Consider the following 23,512-nt stretch of genomic DNA (forward strand, 5'->3'; position numbering starts at 1 on the left):
TCAGTGTCAAATGGAAAATAAGTAGGTATAACAAATATATTTACATATTAAATATGCATTTTCAGAAGATAAAATGAAGATATAGTACTGATAGGAAAATATGATTTTAAGTAACCATCCTTAAAATTTTATAGAACTAAGATATGATTTTTCTGTTTTTGAAGGTTGGAAGATCAGGTTTAGGGATAAGATCTTGCTGTTTATCATAATAGTATATGAAAATGCATACCTTAAGTGGGTAAATAAGCTTTCTCCCAACAAAATGAAATTAATGGATAATATCAAAAAGTATGAGTTACAAATTTTGAGGTAATATAATAATACTGCTTGGATTTATGTAGTAGCGAATGAGATATAAAGTTGTATCCCATAGTATAGTCAGATATTTCATTACTCTGAGTTATGAAAAAAATATCAGAGATGAATATTATCATGTACATTTTATAATAATGACAGTTAATTACCTTTCTTATGTTTGCTTAGTGAATAAACGAAGAGGGGTTAATAATTATTTTCTTTTGGTTGAGAACTCTCTTGAATGAACTAAAATAAGAAACCAAAAAGATAAGTAGGGGTGAAGGGAGAATGGATAAGAAGCGGCTAGAGGCTATCTGATATGGAGGGGTATATAGAACTGAAATAGATATATTTATGAAGAAGGGTATTTTGGGTAAGATCAAATATAACAGGCAAAACTTTGTATCAAAAATTATGATGAGTGAATTCAGAGGTGGTTCAAATTAAAGTGTAATATGGCAGGGCTAAGGATAAAAAAACATGATTTACTTGTATTACTTTTGCTGAATTTTATAAAACAGATAATTTATAGACTGTAACTGTTATCACATTTGAACTTTAAAATCAACTCAGCACAAATATTTGCATATTTAAGTTAGCTAAAGAAGAGATAGGAATTATTGACTTTTCACTTTCATATGTTTCATTTTTTTGTTAAGAAAGTGACAATAGGGCTGGAGAGATGACTAAATGGTTAGGAGCAGGTACTGCTCTTGCAGAGGACCTGAGTTTTATTCCTAGTTCCCACCTCAGGCAGCTCACAACTGTCTATAATTCTAGTTTCAGGGAGATCAGATGTGTTGTGACCTCTAAGGGTACCTGCACTCACATGTACATATCTGCATTCACATCCACACATCCACATAATTATAATTTTTAAGAAGTAAAATTCATTATTATTAACATTAGTAGAGCTTTTAGATACTATTCAGAAATCAATTTATTTCTAAAAAGATAAAGGAACATTTTCTGACACATAGTGATGTAGAGTTACTTTTCACTATTTAGTCCGAAGACATCAGGAAATACTCAGTGGTTTTCACATTGAAGGATAAAATAGGGAATCTCTTTTTATTGAATTTGTAATTTTTATTGCTGAATTTTCTGCATAAGTTAATTGCAAGGGACACCCTTAAGCAAGAACAATATCAAAACAAGCAAAATAATCTCAGTTTATGTTGATGGGTACACATGCATTTGACAGTGTGAACATAGTAAATTGATTTGGATGTGAATTAATGGGTTTTCATTGCAGTTATACCATTCAGCTAATGAAAATTACATGTTATGTAATTAAATTTTAATTCCTGTGAAAATAATTATAGACAATAGTGAAGTAATATCATTGTAAGTAGAAATATGGTTCTGTGAAAAGGTCTAATCTCAGAGGAGGAGTGAACTTTCATTTTCTTGAATGGCTATTATTTTTGTAGATTATTATATTTCTAAGAATTTTTGAAAAATATAAAAATAAAATAATTTGTTGCTTCTGCCATGCCACTATTATCCAGTTTTGGCTATTAACAGTTTTGTATGCTGTTTCATAAATTTGGAAGTTTTCAGTAAAACATTAGACATCAAAATTTTATTTTATTGTATTTCTCATATTGAGTTAGGTAAAAATATGAAAAACTTTCTTTCTTTATATTCATGGTAGATTTATTTAATAATGCACAGTAAAATAATTCCAGTTAAATTAGTCAGGGAAGGAGTCTTTTCTTCCCCCACTCAGCACTGTGAAATGTGGAGATTACTGCACAGTATTCTTTAAAACATATTCTGTTGCCAAAGACCCAGGTTGCTATGACAAATGGTTATAAATTTTAACTATGTTAGAAGAATGGAATGTGATTTAGATGATGACAAAGCAGATGGTTTACTGCTCAGCAAGTGGAAGGAAAGATTAGTAACTGACTTGGTCTCAAGATTCAACTTCATTCAAGTAAATTTACCACCATTGAACTTAGCTTTGAAAGTTAACAAAGACACAGTTAAAAGTATTTTTCATATTAGGCCTGTAAACCTTTCCTAGCATATGCTTAGTTTTCATTTAAATATCATTTGATCTTTTGACTTTCCCAGTACAAGAGGTATATTTCAAGAGCTTCAAAGGAATTTAATTGAAAAAAACAACTCAAATGTATTTATTTACTGGGTATTGCATAGCAATATGTTAATGAATGAAAAAAATTTGCAAAACAAACATTATAATGAACAAACAGTTCTTTAAGTGTAGTGGGAAGAAAAACCTACATATAAAAATGAATTTGATAAAATTACTTATGAATGTAAAGCATACATAGTCTTACTATGCCTTCTTTGATACTGTACTCATGACTAATTTCATGTTATAAAACATTACCCATTTTGCTTTTTAATCATCTTTTCATTATGTCATTTTATTTATCTTTTTTATTCTTTGTTATTATATTGAAAGAGATTTAAACTCTTTGCTTTTCAATATTTAAACCTTCTCTCCTAAACAACTTAGTTTTATTCTGTTCATTCTTTTCCTCTTAAAATTAGTATATAATAGTTATACATATGTGATGAACTTCAATATAACATTTTCATATATGCATATTATATGCCTGGATCATCTTTCTTTCCATATGTAATTATGTCTTTACCCTCATGATTAATTTTTATTTTTTCTATTCTATTATTTAACATTCTACAAGAAAAAAATCTGAAATCATTGTACAACCTTGAAATCTAAATTAACATTTATTTTGGCCTTTATTCTACATCTAATTTTCCAAATCCTATTAATAGAAATTAAGGTCTAATTTAAAAATCAAATATATGTGATAGCAAAAAATAATGCCCGATCAAATATTTGAATAAATATCTGGTTCTAGGTAGAAGACTGTATTGAGAACAAAGAAAATTATTATTATCTTACTAGGTAATTTACCACTCATATAGCCTATAAAGTAAAAATTTGTTCAAATATTCATAGCTATTTAAATTCCAGAATTGATGGCTGGTTAATTTTATAGACTCTGAGGTAAGTTACAGTTGTGATGGGGGACTTGAACTATTTGGACAGCTGCTGGAAATGTCATTCTATTAATAGCAAGACATGTGCCTGACTATGCCTACCATTCCCGTCTTTCACTACTAGTTGCTAACTATAAGGTGACATGATCAGTCTCTCAAAGCTTCCTGTTACTGCTAAATAGTTTTCTTAGATTTGGACCAGGAACACAATCATAATGGTTTTATTTTCTGAGAGATAAGATTACCAGGGGTTCACGTCTCCAGATTCAGGTGAATTTTATCTGGGTATGGGAGTGGGAAGTAAACACATATACCTAGCATTGCAGGAGCAGGAGCAGTAACCTTAAACAGAAAATATGTGAAAAGCTGGGGCTGGAAATTTTGTCAATTAAGAATATTTTACATTGTTTCTCTGAATGTAAATATTCTTAATGTTTAAAAATATTGATTGAATATGAATATCATTTCAGAGATGTAGATAATTGCATAGGCTGATAATATTAATATATATGCATATATATGTTTGTAAAATAAAAATAGTACTAAAATGTTCAGATAGCGACGTTTTATGTTTTCTTTATTGTAAACTCTTTTTAAAATTCTATTTATTTTGGGGTTTGTTTCCTTAATAAGTTGTCTTGTTTCCCCCTCCTCACGTGTTTAGGGTAAAATTGAAGAGCAAGCTAAGTCAAGAGAAGATCAGGTAAGAAAGCAATGGTAACAGCAATAAAAAAATCTATTGGCATAAAGTAAACAAAATAAATTTTATAATATTAAGGACTTAATTATAATGATATGGATATAATATGCTTTGCAACTTCATGGTGAAAATATAGTTAATAAGATGTTTAAGAGTCTTTGCTATTAACAGCTGTTTTTAATGTGGAAAAAATGTGAGTCAAATGGGATCTTTTTAGTATGTCAGATATCCAGATGGGAAACATTTGGATGGCTAATTGGTTCATGTTGCATGAATACTAGTTAATACTGTTTCCTTAAAAGTTCTAGCACCTCATTTTTTTGGTCTTGGGATTTTAGATGTCTTGGCAGTTAGGTATATTCCTGTCTCTCTTCTTTCCCGTACTGATTAAGCATATATTCTCTCTCTCTCTCTCTCTCTCTCTCTCTCTCTCTCTCTTTCTCTCTCCCCCTCTCTCTCCCTCTTCCTCTCTTTCTCCCTCTCTTTCCCTCTCTCTCCCGCCTTCCCTCCCTCTCTTGTCTGTGTAGGGGGAGAGAGAGATCGAGAAAAGAGAGTATGTAATGGTATTATAGCATGCAAGATTTCAGTTAATCCTGGACAAAAAAATTATTTTACTTTTTTGATGTAATGTAAAAACTATAAATAATGGATTTTTGTTTTACTTCTTATTTTTGTGTGCACTATATATGTTTACTCAATAATTTTATCATTACCATGATCTTGTATAAATATATATATATATATATATATATATATATATAGAGAGAGAGAGAGAGAGAGAGAGAGAAAGAGAGAGAGAGAGCAAGTAAAAGTAGCAGAGGGACTCTTAAACATGGATGTATTTCATTGAAAGTTTTTACTTAATTCATTTTCTATCACTGTACTTATCAGAACCGAATTATTAAATAAGAATAAACAAAGTATATAAAGAGTCTCAAAGATTATGTTTACATAGTCTTAAATGGCACATTAGGGTCATTAAGTGAAATTTTGCTAAAATGTGTTTATGCTCATTTTATTTGGAATTATATTATTGTTTTGACTGTTATTTAATTTTAATTTAGGTATAATATTGGACACATAAAATTAGTTTAGTATATGGAAACATCACATAAATCATGACTCTAAATTATTCGGCATAGAGATTTAGGATGTATGTTGTGGAGTTAGGCTGCCCGTGTTTAAATTCCAGATGACAATTACTAGTTGTGTGACCTTTGACATAAATGTGTCTCAGAGCTTACTGTTAGATTTATCTGTAAATAAAGATGTTAATGCTAAAAAGATATCTTATAAATTATACCTAATATGTGATCATTAATGTTAGGATTGTTTCTTCATGGTACTAAAAAATTGTTTGCTGTATTTACTGTTTCTCTCTGTCCACCTTTTTTCTCCTTTCTCAGTTTTTTACCGCCTTTTCCTCTTCTTCCTTATTCTTTTTGTTGTTGTTATTGCTGTTAGTGTTACATAAAGATTTTTTTCCTATATAATTTACCTAGAGCAGTGGTTCTTCCTAATGCTGCAACCCTGATTTCTCATGTTGTGGTGACCACAACCATAAATTTCTTTGCTACTTTATAACTGTTACTTTGTTACTGTTATAAATTGTAATGATAATATCTGATATGCAGAGTGTCTTATTTGCTACCCATCTGAAAGGGTCATTTGACCCCAGGGAAGTCAGGACACTCAAGCTGAGAAACACTGACTACCATAATCTCTCCATGGCTTTAACCTCCTCAAAACTGTTTATTTCTCAGAATTCTAGCAGATGAAAAATAAGACCCCTCCTAGCTTTAGTGCTTGTCCTTAATACTAGCTCTTCATTTTTTTGCATTCTTATCTTCTTTACTTCACTTCAGGCAATCAAGTTCTCTACCTGTTGATTGCTAGGACCATCAGATGGTATGGATGAAGAGAAAAGGAGGCAAGCCATATTAAAAACGTATAATGGCAACAATAAAAGCAAAATATTAACAATTTATACATATTACTGTAAAACATTATTATATAAATTAAATCTATTCATGTGTTTATATATACTTTGTTACAGACACTCATAATATTTCAGGCTTAATAACTTGTTTGGGACTCTATATGACCTGATGGTTTCTCATCAGGATATGTATACAACACACACACAAACATATATATCTATATATCATCTATATCGATATATTTTCAAGAGATAAATGTCAAAACAATTAAATAAAATTACAAAAACATTCCTAGAGAAGGTATTATTAATTTCCATATAGATTGTAATATAATATGGGACTAGAACCTTCAACAAAGTGTTTGCGAGGTTGGACCATCCTTACATAAAAAAATAAAACCCAAGCAAAAGAGATTTAAAAACATATGTTTGGTACATAGTGAAACCTTATACTCTTGGCTGTATGGATGTAATGGAAGATTAGTTGGAAATTTTTGGGGATAGCTGTAATGCTTTGTATCCCCAGAAGAGAAGTTATTAAGGAAGTCTACTTTTAACTTTTACTGTAATGTTCTAACTCAACTTCTAAGTCTAAAGAAAATAAAACATTGTTGAGTCATATATATAAATCATTTTGTAGATTGTTTTTCTTTCATGATTTGGCTATTGTTGAACTTTATGGAAAATAAATGAAAAATTTTTGTGTTGTCTAGGTTCTCTGGGATTGTGAATAGTAGGCTGTTTTTTCTTTGATTTATGTCTAAAAGCCACTTATGAGCAAGTACATATTATATTTATCTTTGTGGGTCTTGGTTACCCCACTCAATATGATGTATTCTAGATCCATCCATTTGCCTGCAAATTTCAAGATGTTTTTTTGTTTCTGCTGTGTAGTACTTCATTGTGTAAATGTACCACATTTTCTTTATCCATTCCTTGGTCAAGGGGCATTTAGGTTGTTTCCAGTTTTTGGCTATTACAAATGATGCTCTATGAACATAGTTGAGCACATATCCTTGTGGCATGATTGAACAACCTTTGGGTATATACCCAAAAGTGGTATTGCTGGGTCTTGAGGAAGGTTGTTTCCTAATTTTCTGAATTATTGGTATACTGATTTTTAAAACAGCTTTACCAGTTTAGACTCCCACCAGCAGTGGATTTGGTGAGCTCTCATTAGAACAGGCACCCTCGCGGTCCTGACTTCCTTGGTCATCTTCTCCCTCCTTCTGCTCTTCAACTGGACCTTGGGAGCTGAGTCTCTTGCTATGATGAGGGTCTCTGTCTCTATCTCTATCCATCGCCAGATGAAGATTCTATGGTGATATTCTAGATAACCTTCAGTGTGATAGTGGTACAAGAACAGTTCTGGCACCCTCTCCTCTGCTGCCCAAGGACCTATCTGGGGACATCCCCATGGACACCTGGGATCCCCTCTAGAGCCAAGTCTCTTGCCAACCCTAAAATGGCTCCCTTAATGTAGCTATCTTCTTCCCTGCTCCTATATCCGTCCTCCTCCATCTCCACCCTCCCACTCACCCAAGCTCTTCCCAGTCTTTCCCTTCTCTCTTCCATCTCCCCCTCTCCCCTTCCCCTAACTCTACACCCACTCCTACCCCCAACCCCATGCTCCCAACTTTTGCCTGGCAATCTTGTTTGCTTCCAATTTCCAGGAGGATCTATATATGTTTTTCTTTGGGTACATCTTGTTATTTGGCTTCTCTAGGCTTGCGAACTATAGGCTTAATGTCCTTTGTTTATGGCTAGAGTCCACTAATGAGTGAGTACATAACATATCCATCTTTTTGGGTCTGGGTTGTCTCACTCAGGATAGTCTTTTCTATTTCCATCCATTTGCACACAAAATTCAAGATGTCATTGTTTTATTATCACTGAGTAGTAATCTAATGTGTATATATTCAACACTTTCTTTATCCATTCTTCCATTGAGGGGCATCTAGGTCGTTTCCAGGTTCTGGCTATTACAAATAATTCTGCTATGAAAATAATTGAACAAATGCTTTTGTAGTGTGATTGGGCAGGCATCTCTTGGGTATATTCCCAAGAGTAATATTGTGGGATCCTGAAGTAGGTTGATTTCCAATTTACTAAGAAACCACCACACTTATTTCCAAAGTGATTGCACAAGTTTGCATTCCCACCAGCAACGGATGACTGTTCCCCTAACTCCACATCCTCTCCAACATAGCCTAAAATTGGTGTTTTTGATTGTAGCCATTCTGACAGGTGTAAGATGGTATCTCAAAGTTGTTTTGATTTGCATTTCCATAATAGATAAGGAGGTTGAACATGTCCTTAAGTATCTTTTGGTCATTTGAACCTCTATTGAGAATTCTGTGTTCAGTTCAGTACCCCATTTTTTTTAATTGAGAAAAGGAAAAAAAAGTTTCCACCTCCTCCCAGCCTCCCATTTCCCTCCCCCTCCTCCTACCCTTCTTTCCCTCCCCCACTACTCTCCCCCTCCCTCTCCATTCCAAAGATCAGTCAGGGTTCCCTGCCCTGTGGAAACTCTAAGGTCCTCCTCCCTCCGTCCAGATCTAGGAAGGTGAACATCCAAACTGGCTAGGCTCCCATAAAGCCAGAACGTTAAGTAGGATCAAAACCCCATGCCATTGTCCTTGGCTTCTCATCAGCCCTCGTTGTTCGCCATGTTCAGAGAGTCCGGTTTTATCCCAGGCTTTTTCAGTCACAGTCCAGCTGGCCTTGGTGTGCTCCCAATAGATCAGCCCCATTGTCTCAGTGGGTGGATGCACCCCTCGTGGTCCTGACTTCCTTGCTCATCTTCTCCCTCCTTCAGCTCCTCATTGGGACATTGGGAGCTCAGTCCAGTGCTCCAGTGTGGGTCTCTGTCTCTAACTCCATCCATCACCAGATGAAGGTTCTATGAAGATATGAAAGATATTCGTCAGTATTGCTATAAGATAGGGTCATTTCCGGTTCCCTATCCTCATCTGCCCAAGGGACTAACTGGGGATATCACCATGGGCTCCTGGGAGCCCCTCTGGGTCAAGTCTCTTGCCAACCTTAAGGTGGCTCCCTTAACTAAGAATTGTGCTTCCGTGCTCCCCTATTCAACCTTCCTTTATCCCAATCCTCCTGTTTCCCCAATTTCCCCCCATCCTTCCCTTCTCCCTTTTCTCTCCCCATCTCCCCTTACCCCCATCCCACCCCACCCCCATGATTGTATTGGCGTAAATAAATGCAAGGCTGATATTAAAGAATATATACAGCTTTAATGTTGAAATAAACTTACAGAACCGAGGTTCCTGAGCAGCCTTTTCACAGGAGGCAGGAAAAAAGTACAAGCTGCCTCCCAAGTGCCCAATTTATCCTTATGCATTCGCCCGAGGCAAACCCGCCCCCTAAAGGGGCTGGCTTAACCCTACACAAGATCCCAATTTTCTCTCCGGCAATTTTGTCTACTTCCCAAAGCCAAGAGGATAACTATATGTTTTTCCTTGGGTTCACCTTCTTATTTAGCTTCTTTAGGTTCACCAATTGTAGTCTCTGTGACCCTTATTTATGGCTAGAAACCAATTATGAGTGAGTACATCCCATGTTCATCTTTTTGGGTTTGGGATACCTCACTCAGTATAGTGTTTTCTATTTCCATCCATTTGCATGCAAAATTCGAGAAGTCATTGTTTTTTACCGCAGCGTAGTACTCTAGTGTGTATATATTCCATACTTTCTTCATCCATTCTTCCATGGAAGGGCATCTAGGTTGTTTCCAGGTTCTGGCTATTACAAATAATACTGCTATGAACATAGTTGAACAAATGCTCTTGTCATATAATAGGGCATCTGTTGGGTATATTCCCAAGATTGGTATTGCTGGGTCCAGGGATTGAATAAATGGGACCTACTAAAACTGAGAAGCTTCTGTAAAGCAAAGGACACTGTCACTAAGACAAAAAGGCAACCCACTGACTGGGAGAAGATCTTCAGCAACCATGCAAAAGACAAAGGTCTGATCTCCAAAATATATAGAGAACTCAAGAAACTAGACTTTAAAATGCTAATTAACCCAATTAAAAAATGGAGCACTGAACTGAACTGAGAATTCTCAACAGAAGAACTTCAAATGGCCAAAAGACACTTAAGGTCTTGCTCAACCTCCTTAATGATCAGGGAAATGCAAATCAAAATGACTTTGAGATATCAGTACCCCATTTTTTAAAAATTTATTTATATTAAAAATTTCTACCTTCTCCCATTTCCCTCCCACTTCCCACTCCCTTTCCCTCTCCAGTCCTAAGAGAAGTTAGGGTCCCCTGCCTGTGGGAAGGCCAAGGTCCTTCCCCCTCCATCTAGGTATAGGGAGGTCTACATCCAAACAGACTAGGCTCCCAACAAGCCATTACATTAAGTAGAATCAAAACCCAGTGTCAATATCATTGACTTCTCAGTCAGTCCTCATTGTCAGCCACATTCAGAGAGTCTGGTTTGATCACATGCTCTATCAGTCCCAGTCCAGCTGGACTTGGTGAGCTCCCACAGTACCCCATTCCTTAATTGGGTTAATTAGAATTTTAATGTCTAGTTTGTTGAGTTTTTTTATAAATTTTGGAGATCAGACCTTTCTCTAAGGCAGGGTTGGTGAAGATCTTACCCATTAAGTAGGATTCCTTTTTGTCTTATTGACAGTGTCCTTTGCATTACAGAAGCTTCTCAGTTTCAGGAGGTCCCATTTATTCAATGTTGCTCTTATTGTCTGTGCTAGTGGGGTTATATGTAGGAAGTTGTCTCCTGTGCCCATGTGTTGCAGTCTACTTCCCACTTACTCTTCTGTCAACTTCAGTGTGGACAGATTTATATTGAGGTCTTTAATCGATTTAGACTTGAGTTTTGCGTCTGGTGATAGATATGGATCTATTTTCATTCTTCTACAGGTTGACATCCAGTTATGCCAGCACCATTTGTTGAAGATGCTTTCTTTATTCCACTGTATACTTTTAGCTCCTTTGTCAAAAATGAGGTGTTCATAGGACTGTGGGTTGAAATTCGGGTCTTCTATTCAATTCCATTGGTCGATGTCTCTGTTTTTATGCCAATACTAACCTGTTTTCGTTACTGTAGCTCTGTAATAGTTTGAAGTCAGGGATGGTAATGCCTCCGGAAGTTCCTTTATTGTATAGGATTGTTTTGGCTATCCTAGTTTCTTTGTTTTTCCAAATAAAGTTGATTATTGTTCTCTCAAGGTCTGTGAAGAATTTTGATGGGATTTTGATGGGGATTGCATTGAATTTATAGATTGCTTTTGGTAGAATTGCCATTTTTACTATGTTGATCCTACCCATCCAAGAGCATGGGAGATCCTTCCATTATCTTTTGTCCTCTTCAATATCTTTCTTCAAAGCCGTAAAGTTCTTGTCAAATAGATCTTTCACTTCTTTGGTTAGTGTAACCTCAAGATACTTTATTCTATTTGTGGCTATCGTAAAAGGTGAAGTTTCTCTAATTTCCCTCTCTGCTTCTCTATCCTTTGTGTATTGGAGGGCTACTGATTTTTTTTAGTTGATCTTGTATCCTGCCACATCAATGAAGGTATTTATCAGCTGTAGGAGTTCTTTGGTAAGAGTTTTTGGGATCACTAATGTACATTATGATATCATCTGCAAATAATGAAAGTTTGACTTCTTCCTTCCAATTCAAATCCCCTTGATCTACTTGTGTTGTCTTATTGCTATTGCTAGAACTTCAAGCACTATGTTGAAGAGGTATGGTGAAAGTGGACAGCCTTGTCGTGTTCCTGATTTTAGTGGAATGGCTTTGAGTTTCTCCATTTAATTTAAGAGTAGCTGTTAGTTTGTTGTATATTGCTTTTATTATGTTTAGATTTGATCCTTGTATCCCTAATTTCTCCAAGACCTTTATCATAAAGTGGTGTTGAATTTTGTCAAATGCTTTTTCAGCATCTAATAAAATGATTATATGGTTTTTTTCTTAAAGTTTATTTATATGATTTTTACATTGATAAATTTTCATATGTTGAACTAGTCCTGCATCTCTGGGATGAAGCCTACGTGATCGTAAGGAATAATTTTTCTAATGTTTTCTTGGATTCGGTTTGCCTGTATTTTATTGAGAATTTTACATCGCTGTTCATTAGCGAGATTGGTCTGCAATTCTCTTTCTTGGTGGAGTCTCTGTGGTTTTGGTATCAGGGTTAATGTAGCTTCATAAAAAGAATTTTGCAGTGACTTTTGTTTCTATTACGTGAAACACATTAAGGAGTATAGGTATCAGTTCTTGGAAGTTCTGCTTACATTCTGCATTAACATCATCTGGTCCTGGGCTTTTTTTGTTTGGGAGTTTTTTTTTATGACAGCTTCTATTTCCTCACAACTTATAGGTTTATTTAAATTGTTCACCAGGTCTTGGTTTTATTTTGGTATATGGTACTTACCTAAAAACAAGTCCATTTCTTTTACATTTTCCCACTTTGTGGCATATAGGCTTATGTAGTAAGACCTAATGATTCTCTGAATTTCCTCGGTGTCTGTTGTTATGTCCCCCTTTTCTTTTCTGATCTTGTTAATTTGTGTGTTCTCTCTGTGCCTTTTCATTAGTTTGGCGAGGGGTTTTTCAATCTTGTTGATTTTCTCAACGAACCAACTCTTTGCTTCATTGATTCTTTAGATTGTTTTCTGTGTTTCTATTTTGTTGATTTCAGCCCTCAGTTTATTTCCAGTCTTCTATTCCTCCTGGGTGAGTCTGTTTATTTTTTTTTTCTAGAGCTTTTAGCTGTGGTGTTAAGTCTCTAATGTGAGCTTTCGATGTTTTTTTTTTTTAATGTGGGCCCTTTGTGCTATGAACTTTCCTCTTAGCACTGCTTTCATAGTGTCTCATAGGTTTGAGTATGCTGTTTCTTTATTTTCGTTGAATTCAAGGAAGACTTTAATTTCTTTCTTTCTTTATTCCCTGACCCAGGGGTGGTTCATTAAATTTAAACATTATTCCATGGTTATCCGATAAGACATAGGTGGTTACTAAAATTTTTTTGTATCTGTGGAAGTTTGCTTTGTTTCCGAGTATGTGATCAATTTTTGAGAGGATTCCATGAGATACTGAGAAGAAGGTATATTGTTTCCTATTTGAGTTGAATGTTCTATAGGTGTCTGTTAAGTCAATTTGATTCATTACCTCTGTTAGTTCTCTTATTTCTCTGTTAGGTTTCTGTCTGGTTGACCTGTCCATTGGTGAGAGAGGAGTGTTGAAGTCTCCTACTATTGGTGTGTGGGGTTTGATGTGTGCTTTGAGTTCTAGTAATGTTTCTTTTACATATGTGAGTGCTTTTATATTAGGTGCATAGATATTCAGGATTGAGACTTCATCCTGATGAATTGTTCCTGTTAATGAGTATAAATTGTTCATCTCCTTGTCTTCTGATTGACTTTAGTTTGAAGTCAATTTTGTTAGATATTAGTATAGCCACACCCACTTGTTTTATTAGGTCTGTTTGCTTCAAAAACTTTTTCCTAACCCTTTACTCTGAGTAAATGTCTGTCTTTGTGGTTGAGGTGTGTTTCTTGTAAACAGCAGAATGTTGGATCCTGTTTTAGTATCCATTCTCTTAACCTGTGCCTTTTTATAGGTGAATTGAGTCCATTGATATTAAGTGTTATTAATGACCAGTGATTGTTAACTCCGGTTATTTTTGTTTTTTGGTGGTAGAGTATGTGTGTTTCCCTTCTTTGGGTTGTGCTTGTGGAGGGTTGTTAGATGTTTAAGTTATTGTGGATGTTTTTTGGTTCCTTGGGTTGTGATTTTCCTTCTATTACTTTCTGTAAGGCTCGGTTTGTGGCTATGCATTCTTTAAATTTGTTTTTACCCTGAAATATCTTGTTTTCTCCATTGATGGTGAAAGAAAGCTCTGCTGGGTATAGTAGTTTGGACTTGCATCCATGGCCTCTTAATTTCTGCAGCACATCTATCCAAGACCTTCTGGCTTTCATGGTTTCCATAGAGAAGTCAGGTGCAATTCTGATAGTTTTACCTTTATAAGTAACTTGACCTTTTTCCTTTGCAACTCTTAATATTCTTTCTTTATTCTGTATGTTTTGATTATTATATGGCGAGGGGATGTTTTGTTTTTGTTTTTTTGTTATTTTTTTTTATCCTGTCTATTCAGTGTTCTTTCTGCTTTTTGTAACTTCATAGGAATATCCTTCTTTATGTTTGGAAAGTTTTATAATTTTGTTGAATATATTTTCTGGGCCTTTGAGGTGTAATCCTTCTCCTTCTTCTACCCCTATTATTTATAGTTTTGTGCCTTTCATGGTGTCCCAGATTTCCTGGATGTTTTGTGTTAAGAATTTGTTGTATCTGAAGTTTTCCTTGATCAGTGAATTTATTTCCTGTATAGTATCTTCAGCATATGAGATTCTTTCCTCTATGTCTCTATAGTTTTTGTTCGTTTACCCAGATTTTCCATATCCTGCCATCTCTGGGTTTGTGTTTTCTTCATTACCTCCATTTCAGTTTTCAAGTCTTGACCTGTTTCCATGACCTGTTTGATTGCTTTTTCTTTGGTATCTTTGAGGGATTTATTCGCTTCTTCTCACTTTTTGTTAGTCTTCTTATCCATTTCTTTTTTTAAATATTTTTTTAAATTTATTTATTTTTTAAAGATTTCTGTCTCTTCCCCACCACCGCCTCCCATTTCCCTCCCCTCCCCCAATCAAGTCCCCCTTCCTCCTCAGCCCTAAGAGCAATCAGGGTTCCCTGCTCTGTGGAAAGTCCAAGGAACCCCCACCTCCATCCAGGTCTAGTAAGTTGAGCATCCAAACTGCCTAGGCTCCTACAAAGCCAGTACGTATAGTAGGATCAGAAACCCATTGCCATTGTTCTTGAGTTCTCAGTAGTCTTCATTGTCCTCTATGTTCAGAGAGTCCGGTTTTATCCCAGGCTTTTTCAGACCCAGGCCAGTTGGCCTTGGTGAGTTCCCGATAGAACATCCCCATTGTCTCAGTGTGTGGGTGCACCCCTTGCGTTCCTGAGTTCCTTGCTCGTGCTCTCTCTCCTTCTGCTCCTGATTTGGACCTTGAGATTTATGTTCGGTGCTCCAATGTGGGTCTCTGTCTCTGTATCTGTCTCCTTTCATCGCCTGATGAAGGTTAATATTCAGGAGGATGCCTATATGTTTTTCTTTAGGTTCTCCTTATTTAGCTTCTCTAGGATCACTAATTATAAGCTCAATGTCTTTTGTTTATGGCTAGAAACCAAATATGATTGAGTACATCCCATGCTCCTCTTTTTGGGTCTGGCTTACCTCATCAGGATAGTGTTTTCTATTTCCATCCATTTGTATGCAAAATTCAAGAAGTCCTTGTGTTTTTACTGCTGAGTAGTACTCTAATATGTATATATTCCATACTTTTTTCATCCATTCTTCCATTGAAGGGCATCTAGGTTGTTTCCAGGTTCTGGCTATTACAAACAATGCTGCTATGAACATGGTTGAGCATATACTTTTGTTGTATGAAAGGGCCTCTCTTGGGTATATTCCCAAGAGTGGTATTGCTGGGTCCAGGGGTAAGTTGATCCCGAATTTCCTGAGAAACCGCCACACTGCTTTCCAAAATGGTTGCACAAGTTTGTATTCCCACCAGCAATGGATGAGGGTACCCCTTTCTCCACAACCTCTCCAGCAAATGCTATCATTGGTGTTTTTTATTTTAACCATTCTGACAGGTGTTTCACATCCTGTTTAATGGTCTCTAACACTTTCATAATGTTACATTTAAAGTCTATTTCTTCTACTTCTTCTGAATTAGGGTGTTCAAGTCTTCCTGTTTTCTGTTTGCTGGATTCTGGTGTTTTCATGTTGCTTTTCAGATTGTTGGAGGAATTCTTTCATTGGTGCCTGCCCATCTCTTTTTTTCAAATGCCGTTAGGAGAGTCTTGTTGGTTTGGTCCTATCTTTGCTATGGCTACCTGTGTATTTGGGGACTTTTCTTGGTCTGCCCTCTTTTAGGTCCCCTCAGCACTGGAGTTGTCTCTCAGATCCTCTCTACCCTGAAGTAGGCTGTGGTGGTGGATATAAGGACCCCACAGATGGAAAGAAATGCTTGGGGGGCAAGCTGGAATGGGATAATTAGAGTAAGGCCTTAAGCCAGGGAGAAGCCGTCTGAATGGCCAGAAAGTTTAGGGGATTGGGGGTGCCTGTGCTCCCTTTCCGGGGTGTCAGGGCATTCGATTTGGCACACACTCACCCCTCAGGATGGATCTTCTGGTACAGGATCAGGACTACTTGCTGTCCAGTGACTTCACAGACAAAAGGTCTGACTTGCTGGGTACAGGCTCAGCAGAACAAAGAAACTCCTGCAGCAGTTGCATTCACCACTTTGTCCCCAGACCCTCAGCCCTAAAGCAGGATCCTATGAACCAGAATATGGAAAGGGGTGCTTGGGGGGAAGCTGGGATGGGATAAGAAGAGAATGGCAGTAGCCAGGGAACAACCTCCACTGAATGGCCAGAAAATTTAGGGGATTGGAGGGTGCCTGCGCTCCCTTTCCTGTGTGTCAAGGTGGTTGGTTGGGCACACACTCACCCCTCAGGACAGATCTACTGGTATAGGCTCAGGTCACTTGCTGGTCAGGGACCTCACAGACAAAAGGGCTGGCTTGCTGGGTCCAGGCTCAGTGGAAAAAAGAAACTCCTGAAGCAGTTGCATTCACCAATTTGTTCCCAGACCCTCAGCCCCTAAGCAGGCTGAGTTGGGGGATGCTTTGACCCAGCAGATGGAAAGTGGTGCTTGAGGGGAAGCTGGGATGGGATAAGAAGAGAAAGGCAGTAGCCAGGAAGAGAAGTCCCCGCTGAATGTCCAGAAAGTTTAGGGGATTTTAGGCATCAGGCCAGCCGGTTGGGCACACACTTACCCCCAGGATGATTTCCTCATATTCTTTACTGATTTATTTAATTCCACAATTTCTATTCTACATGAATTTATTTAGGAATTTGTTCATGTACTATTGTAATAATCATTCTTCTGAATTTTTAATTATTTCATCTATTGCACTATCCTGGGACCCATTTTTGTAGAATTGATAGTTTCTGAGGTATTGTGTTGTCTTGATTTTCTTTCCTGTTCCTTTATTAGAATATGTATATTTGGTAATAGGCTATTGGCTGGATTCTTTTGTTTTTATATTTTAGTGTCCCAAATTCTTTAAAATGAAGTCTTTAAAAATTTATGTGTGACTAGACTGTAATAGGGCTAAGGTAACATTGTTTTCTACTTGACTATGGCTGTAGCTCAATAGGTAAACTCTGATCCTACATTCTATTGGCATGTGTCTCAATTTGCAACACAACAGAAGAATACTAGTTGCAAAACACCCACAATTACTAACATAATATCTCTGTGAAAATATTTTGATTTTAAACAATGCCCTTTGAACTTGAGTGACTTTAGGTCTGTAGAAGAACACAGGTTATATCATGTGTATTAATACACATACACATGTGTTTCATCTGCATAAGCACAGAGATAAAGTATATGATTTATATTTCAAATGTGTCTGAAATATGAAAAAGAATGTACTAGAAAATTAGGCATCTATTTTTCTCATCCACAGATGTTATAATAAAATTTTCCATCAGTACAAATTTTACAGATGTAAACCACTAGCATGTATTTTCTTCCACCTGCACTCCCCTAATTAATTTCTGCTACTATAAACATGATCAAAAGCCTATGCCTGGCCAAGCAGTTATGGTGAATGCTTTAATGTCAGCACTCAGAAGGCAGAGGTAGGTGGGTCTTTGTGAGTTCCAGACAAGCCTGCTCTACAAAGTGAGTTTTAGAGCAGAGGATAGTAAAGACTGTTACATAGAGAAAATCTTTCTCGAAAAACCAAAAAAAAAAAAAAAACAACAAAAAGTTATTCCTGAGGAGGCCATAGGTCTTAAGCACGAATCTGCTGATTTTTTTCTAAATAAACACATAATCAGTGACATTCTAAATGTTTATAGACTAGTGTTGCTCTCAACGTTAGCTAGAGAAGCTTCTTGTTGCAGTGGGTGGTTATTAATGTAGAAATCCAGAAAGCTGATCAAAGCTCTGAAAAAGTGAGAATAAATGACTGTTGGCTGTTCAGCTGTATACAAGACACCATTCTGTTTTTATATGACATTGTCTTTTATCCTCCTTTCATATTGTTTGTCTTTCGTTTACTTTTATCATTGATCTAATACTATTGATACTACATTGATCTAACCCTATGCTTCTTATTTCCTTTTGATTCATACCCTTAATAATGAATGTCTTTTGGGAGGTGTTTCTGAGACAGGGTTTCTTTGTGTAGTCCTAGCTGTCCTAGAACTCACTTTGTAGACTAGAATGGCCTCAGACTCACAAAGATCTGTTTGCCTCTACCTCCCAAGTGCTGGAATCAAAGGTGTGAGCAACCACTACCTGGCATAACACCTTTGTATGAGATAGATAAATGCTTAAAAATCTGAAATGTATAAAATGAATTTTAAAGGTGATTGTAATATTAAATTGTATTGCTAAAAGTGAAAATTTGAGTGTGTCACATAATAGATCATATGTTTAGTAGGTAACAATTGAAGAGAGTTGTACATAAATTTTTGGTTCATAGAAATCATGGGAAATGAACTGCATATAATTGATATTGGACTCAGAATCAAATACCTCATAAACTTGTTTCTTAAATGATAAAAGATCCCTGGTCCTCAGATTTTCAAAGACTAATAGAGAGATTCTTTTTAAACAGATCATCTCAGCACTTAGTAAAGCACTTACTATTTCTTGGACATTTATATATGGAAATTAAAGTTACGTTTCCTAAAGTGGAGGCCATGTGGAGTCATTATTTCAACTCTCTACTCATTTCTGATAGCTGTTTGATGAGGCTCTGGATAAAAATGAATGATGGTGTGTTTATACATGTTAATGCAAATCACATTTATTTGATAGATTGAAGTAACAAAACCCAATTAAGAATCTTTTAGTTTGTGTATAAATTACTAATTCTTATAATGTTCTACAGAAAATAACTAGTGCTTGAACATAAATGGAAATTAAGAATCCCTTTTCCTATATTTTAAATCTGTAACAAATCTATCTAGATTATAAAGTAGTGTTGTAGGGCCTATTGCCTCAACAGATTGTGCATTATCGGGGCATGAATTATGTATACTAACTCATTATATGAAATAGTAACTATTAATTGTAGCTTAATTTATGTCACATTATAAAACATTCTTGATTTTATTCTCTCTTTTTTTGACCACTGCCATGGATGATATGACTATTACTAGAAAAATGTCTAAAGAATTTGAAAAGTGCTTGATGATAATTTTGCATCTTTCATTTTTTGACTGAGTGATGTTGATATTGGATCTGTTCCATTTTTATAATGTTCTAGAAAAGTACTTCTTCATTTCTTGCACCCAAACTTCCACTTTAATTTCAGAATATCAAAAAGATGCCTACCAGATTTGGAAAAGAAAGTGAACAACTTGAATATGCTATTGATCGTGTTCTTGTCACAATATCGGAAAGAAGATTGGCACGTAGTCTATATGGCACTAAAGAAGAGCCTCCTGATAGCGTTATTACAGCTACCCTTGAACTGGTTAATATTGTCAACATGATATTAAACATTCTGGAAAGGTAATTCCTAATATCTGATATTTAAACCCATGACACAGTTGTATTTTCCCCTTTATTTCTTCTCAGATATCTTAGGTGTGGAATAGATTGTATTTTTGTGCTTTCTTTTAAATATGTTTACAGCCATTTTATTGATTATATCCCTAGGATGATCAAGATAGTTAAATGGTTTTCTTTAAATTAAGAAATATTTTCGCGTATGACTTTTAAAATTCATTCAACAAAAGTAGTATTTTTAAATGAGGGTTCCCTTGAGTTATCTTTATACATTAAATTACACTCACACTTTCAAAAAGGCAGTGAAGTTTATACAGTCTTTGAGGAATACTCAGAAGTTACACCAAACTAGTAAATGATCATTTCTGGCTTTTGCAGCAAAAAATGCTCTTTCTATGAGTATTAATTAAACTATGAACTTTTAATTAACTTGAGTTAGTCCTGTTACTAAAATTCTGTGTTAATAAGAAAAGACTAGTAAAATAAAACTAATGGTTTATAATTTTGTTTTGGTAGTAATATTTAGTTAACACTATTAGTATGTAGATATCTATACTATTGTTTTAACCAACAACTATAATATTTGTACTATGTACAAATGAGTCATCTCACAGATTACTCTGCTATTGGCTTCCTCTAGGTATTATATTTTTCAGGTAAGAAAGATTAGGGAGAGATAGAAAAAAGATACTATGTTTTGATTGACATTTTATATTATATTAAGGTATATTATTATACCTTTATAATACATGTTACCTTTCTGAATCCTTTCTCTTTTTCAACTAATACTTGATTTTGAAACAATCTTATTCACATACATAATGAATGAAGACAAAATTTCCCCAGGGGTTCAAAGAAATTTTAAGTAATACCAGAGGAAATTTGACAAACTTAGCAGTTACTTTACTCTCTTTATATTTGACCTTATTATAAGCACCTATCTACAAAACTTCTGAAAGAAATCAAGCACAGAAAGCATTCTCAAAAAGCAAGTATTCTGCAATAAGTTGAATTTAAGGAAAGGATTATATTGACCCTAAAGTAAAGATAGCCGTAAGAGGAAGTAATAGAAAGACTTCCCAAATGTTTATAGTCTATTAAATTAACATTTCATAATTCAATTTAATTGGTTTTCCCATTTTGTTAAAGTAGTCAGATTGCAAATCTTGTATCATAGTATTAGTATTAAAAGTCACCCGGGCATTTTTTCACTGAATTTCCAATATTAAGGACATATTTACTCATCAGTGGAACCAGGTAACATTAGAAGGGTCTTGTTTGGTTCCACCTGTATTTCACAGAAAACTAATCTATAGAAAATGACCTCAACTACCATACAACACTTTCAAATGTAGTATACCATCTTAGATTTGTCTTTATTCTAACAGAAAATATTAAAATTTTATAGTAATTTTTATTTCTAGACTCAGGCTTAATAACTAGTGATGTCTAAGTAAGATGGATTCGTGATGAATATCATATTTCCCTAAGTTCAAGACAAACTTTACATTCTAAAATATAATATTTGTATTTGTATATCAAAATGTCTGTGGATGAAAACTTCAAAAATCACAGTGGTATGTTACCCTGAGTATACTATAAAACATATCAATATCTTAAATTTCCTTTTCTTTAAATTAAGAAATTTCAGAGTTTCTTGGAAAGTAATTATGTTTTAGTGCTTTTGTCAGGACCTCATCTCACTTACTTTTTAGAAGATAGAAATACTTTTTAAAAATAATAAGGGCTTAGACCAGGCATGGTGATGTATGCCTTTAATCTCAACACTTGTGAAACAGAGACCAGCCTGCTCTGCAAGAGCTACATTGTCTTAATAAAACAAATAAACAAGTGGTCTTAAAATAGTTGCATAGTGTTTGCTTACCAACTATCTTGTCAAAAAGCGTCAGCTAAAGTAATTTAATTGTTAATTCCTATAGAAAATATTTGCTATTATTTATCCTAAATTATTACTCCTTTCTATGACTTTAGATCTAAAGTGATGTAATTAAAATGTGTTTTTTTTCATTATTAGTTATAATATTGAAATCTTCTCAAAATGTGACGTATTTTTACCTGGCTCAGCTTTTCTTAATCAGATCAATGTGTGAGACCTGATAATTATTTCAACTTTACTTTAAAAGGATTTACACACCTGATTAGTTATTTGTACAAAAAGACAATAAAATATGTTTGAGAACTGAAGTTAATTCAGGACTTAAAAACCTTATATTATTATGACCAAAATGATAAAATCTGATTCTCTGACTTCTTCCCATGAATAATTTATCATTTTTGAAGGGTATAGTTATAAAAGGTTTAAACTTTAATAATGAGTTATTTGAACTATCTCAAATGACCTACAATGTATGAAAGACTGATTTATAAGTACTATAAGTTTATAAGATAGAACATCATTTTAATGTTTTGTTACTGGTAGCAAGATATATTTTAAAGTTCATTATAGAAGTTTTGAGCTTTTAAAAGTTTTATATTTGTTATGATAACAAATGGAAACCATAGCATCTTGGTGATGCTTATATCATTGTGTTATGTTTCCATTTGACATCTAAACTGAAAGTAGTTTCATTGATTTGAGGTAGAAAAAAAATTATTGAAATTCATTTTGGAGTAACATAAAGTAATTGAGTACTAGTTGTCTAAGCATAAGTACCTAAACTTATATTTTTAAGTAAATATAAATTGACCATTTTCATGGTGAAAATTAAGAGGTGTAGCAGAATTATGGAGTTAGTTCTTCTTGTTCAAAAGTATTGGCCTTAAAAATAAATGGGATGAAAATGGCCCAAGAATTTTGACCACATTTGACCCTGGATATAGTTGCAGGTGATGGTCCTATAGAGCCTCACGAAATACTTTCACCATCTTAGTGGTAACAGCTTAATTATAACTCTAGCTGACTCTTTTAAAAAGTCTTTATTATAACTTTTAAAGAGGTAATTTGATTCTTTGCCCATGATAACAGTCTTTAGAAGTAGGTCTCAAAAATGGCATTTAAAAAAACACCAGTCATTGTAATCTAAAAATTTAGAGGTATCTATAAATTTTCTTTCTTTCTTTTCTTGTTTTTACTGATTCATTGTGTGAATATAGAGAAACTCAGCACTATGGTGTTCTCTGATTTGTTTTATATAGACAACCTCAAAATTATTGTCCATTTTGAAAGATATTGATTGCAGAGTTTTAGAATACAAGGTTTTACAAAGGAAATACTCTACCACTGAGTTAAACCTCACTTTGTTCCTATTATTCAGTTGAGGTAGAAGATATTTTCCACACAAACTGCATGTTTTTGGGTTTTCATCTCATGGAGGCCTCACAGTAGCAGAAGGTTAAAAGCTATGTTAGATATAAATAGGAAGACCCAAACTTTTCATTTAGCTAAATCTTAATTTATCTTAAATACTTTTTTTCGTTTATGTTAAAAATAATACCAAATAAGATCATTTTTATGTGTTTCATCTACTTATGAATAAAATAATTTATATTTGGCCTGTCCTCCTTTTATTTTTATATAATTAGTCATTTACATAGTAAGTAAATCGAGAGAAAGGAAATCTAGAAGATAAACCTCTTCAACCTTTAAACTTTTTTTTCAATAAATTGAATGTGGGAGTAAGTATAAAAAATTGTATTACCATCTCTCCCTCTTTTTAGACTATAGAAATACCACATTTATTAGTGTCTATAAATTTGTTACATGCTTGATATACTACTGTGATGTTCTAGAATATAGCTATTTGCACATTATCTAAAACGCTCTATAATTTAAATTACAAGTTTCAGTTTCCTAAGGAATAAAATACTGTATTCAAAGAAACTCTGATTGATGGAATCTCTTTGTTACCCTTCCCTGGCAGGCCACCATTTGATTGCATGTCAGAATTTT

Source organism: Microtus oregoni, unplaced genomic scaffold, assembly GCF_018167655.1.
Source record: "Microtus oregoni isolate MIOR12 unplaced genomic scaffold, Mior012 000107F_ref0000227, whole genome shotgun sequence".
NCBI classification, from domain to species: Eukaryota; Metazoa; Chordata; class Mammalia; order Rodentia; family Cricetidae; genus Microtus; species Microtus oregoni.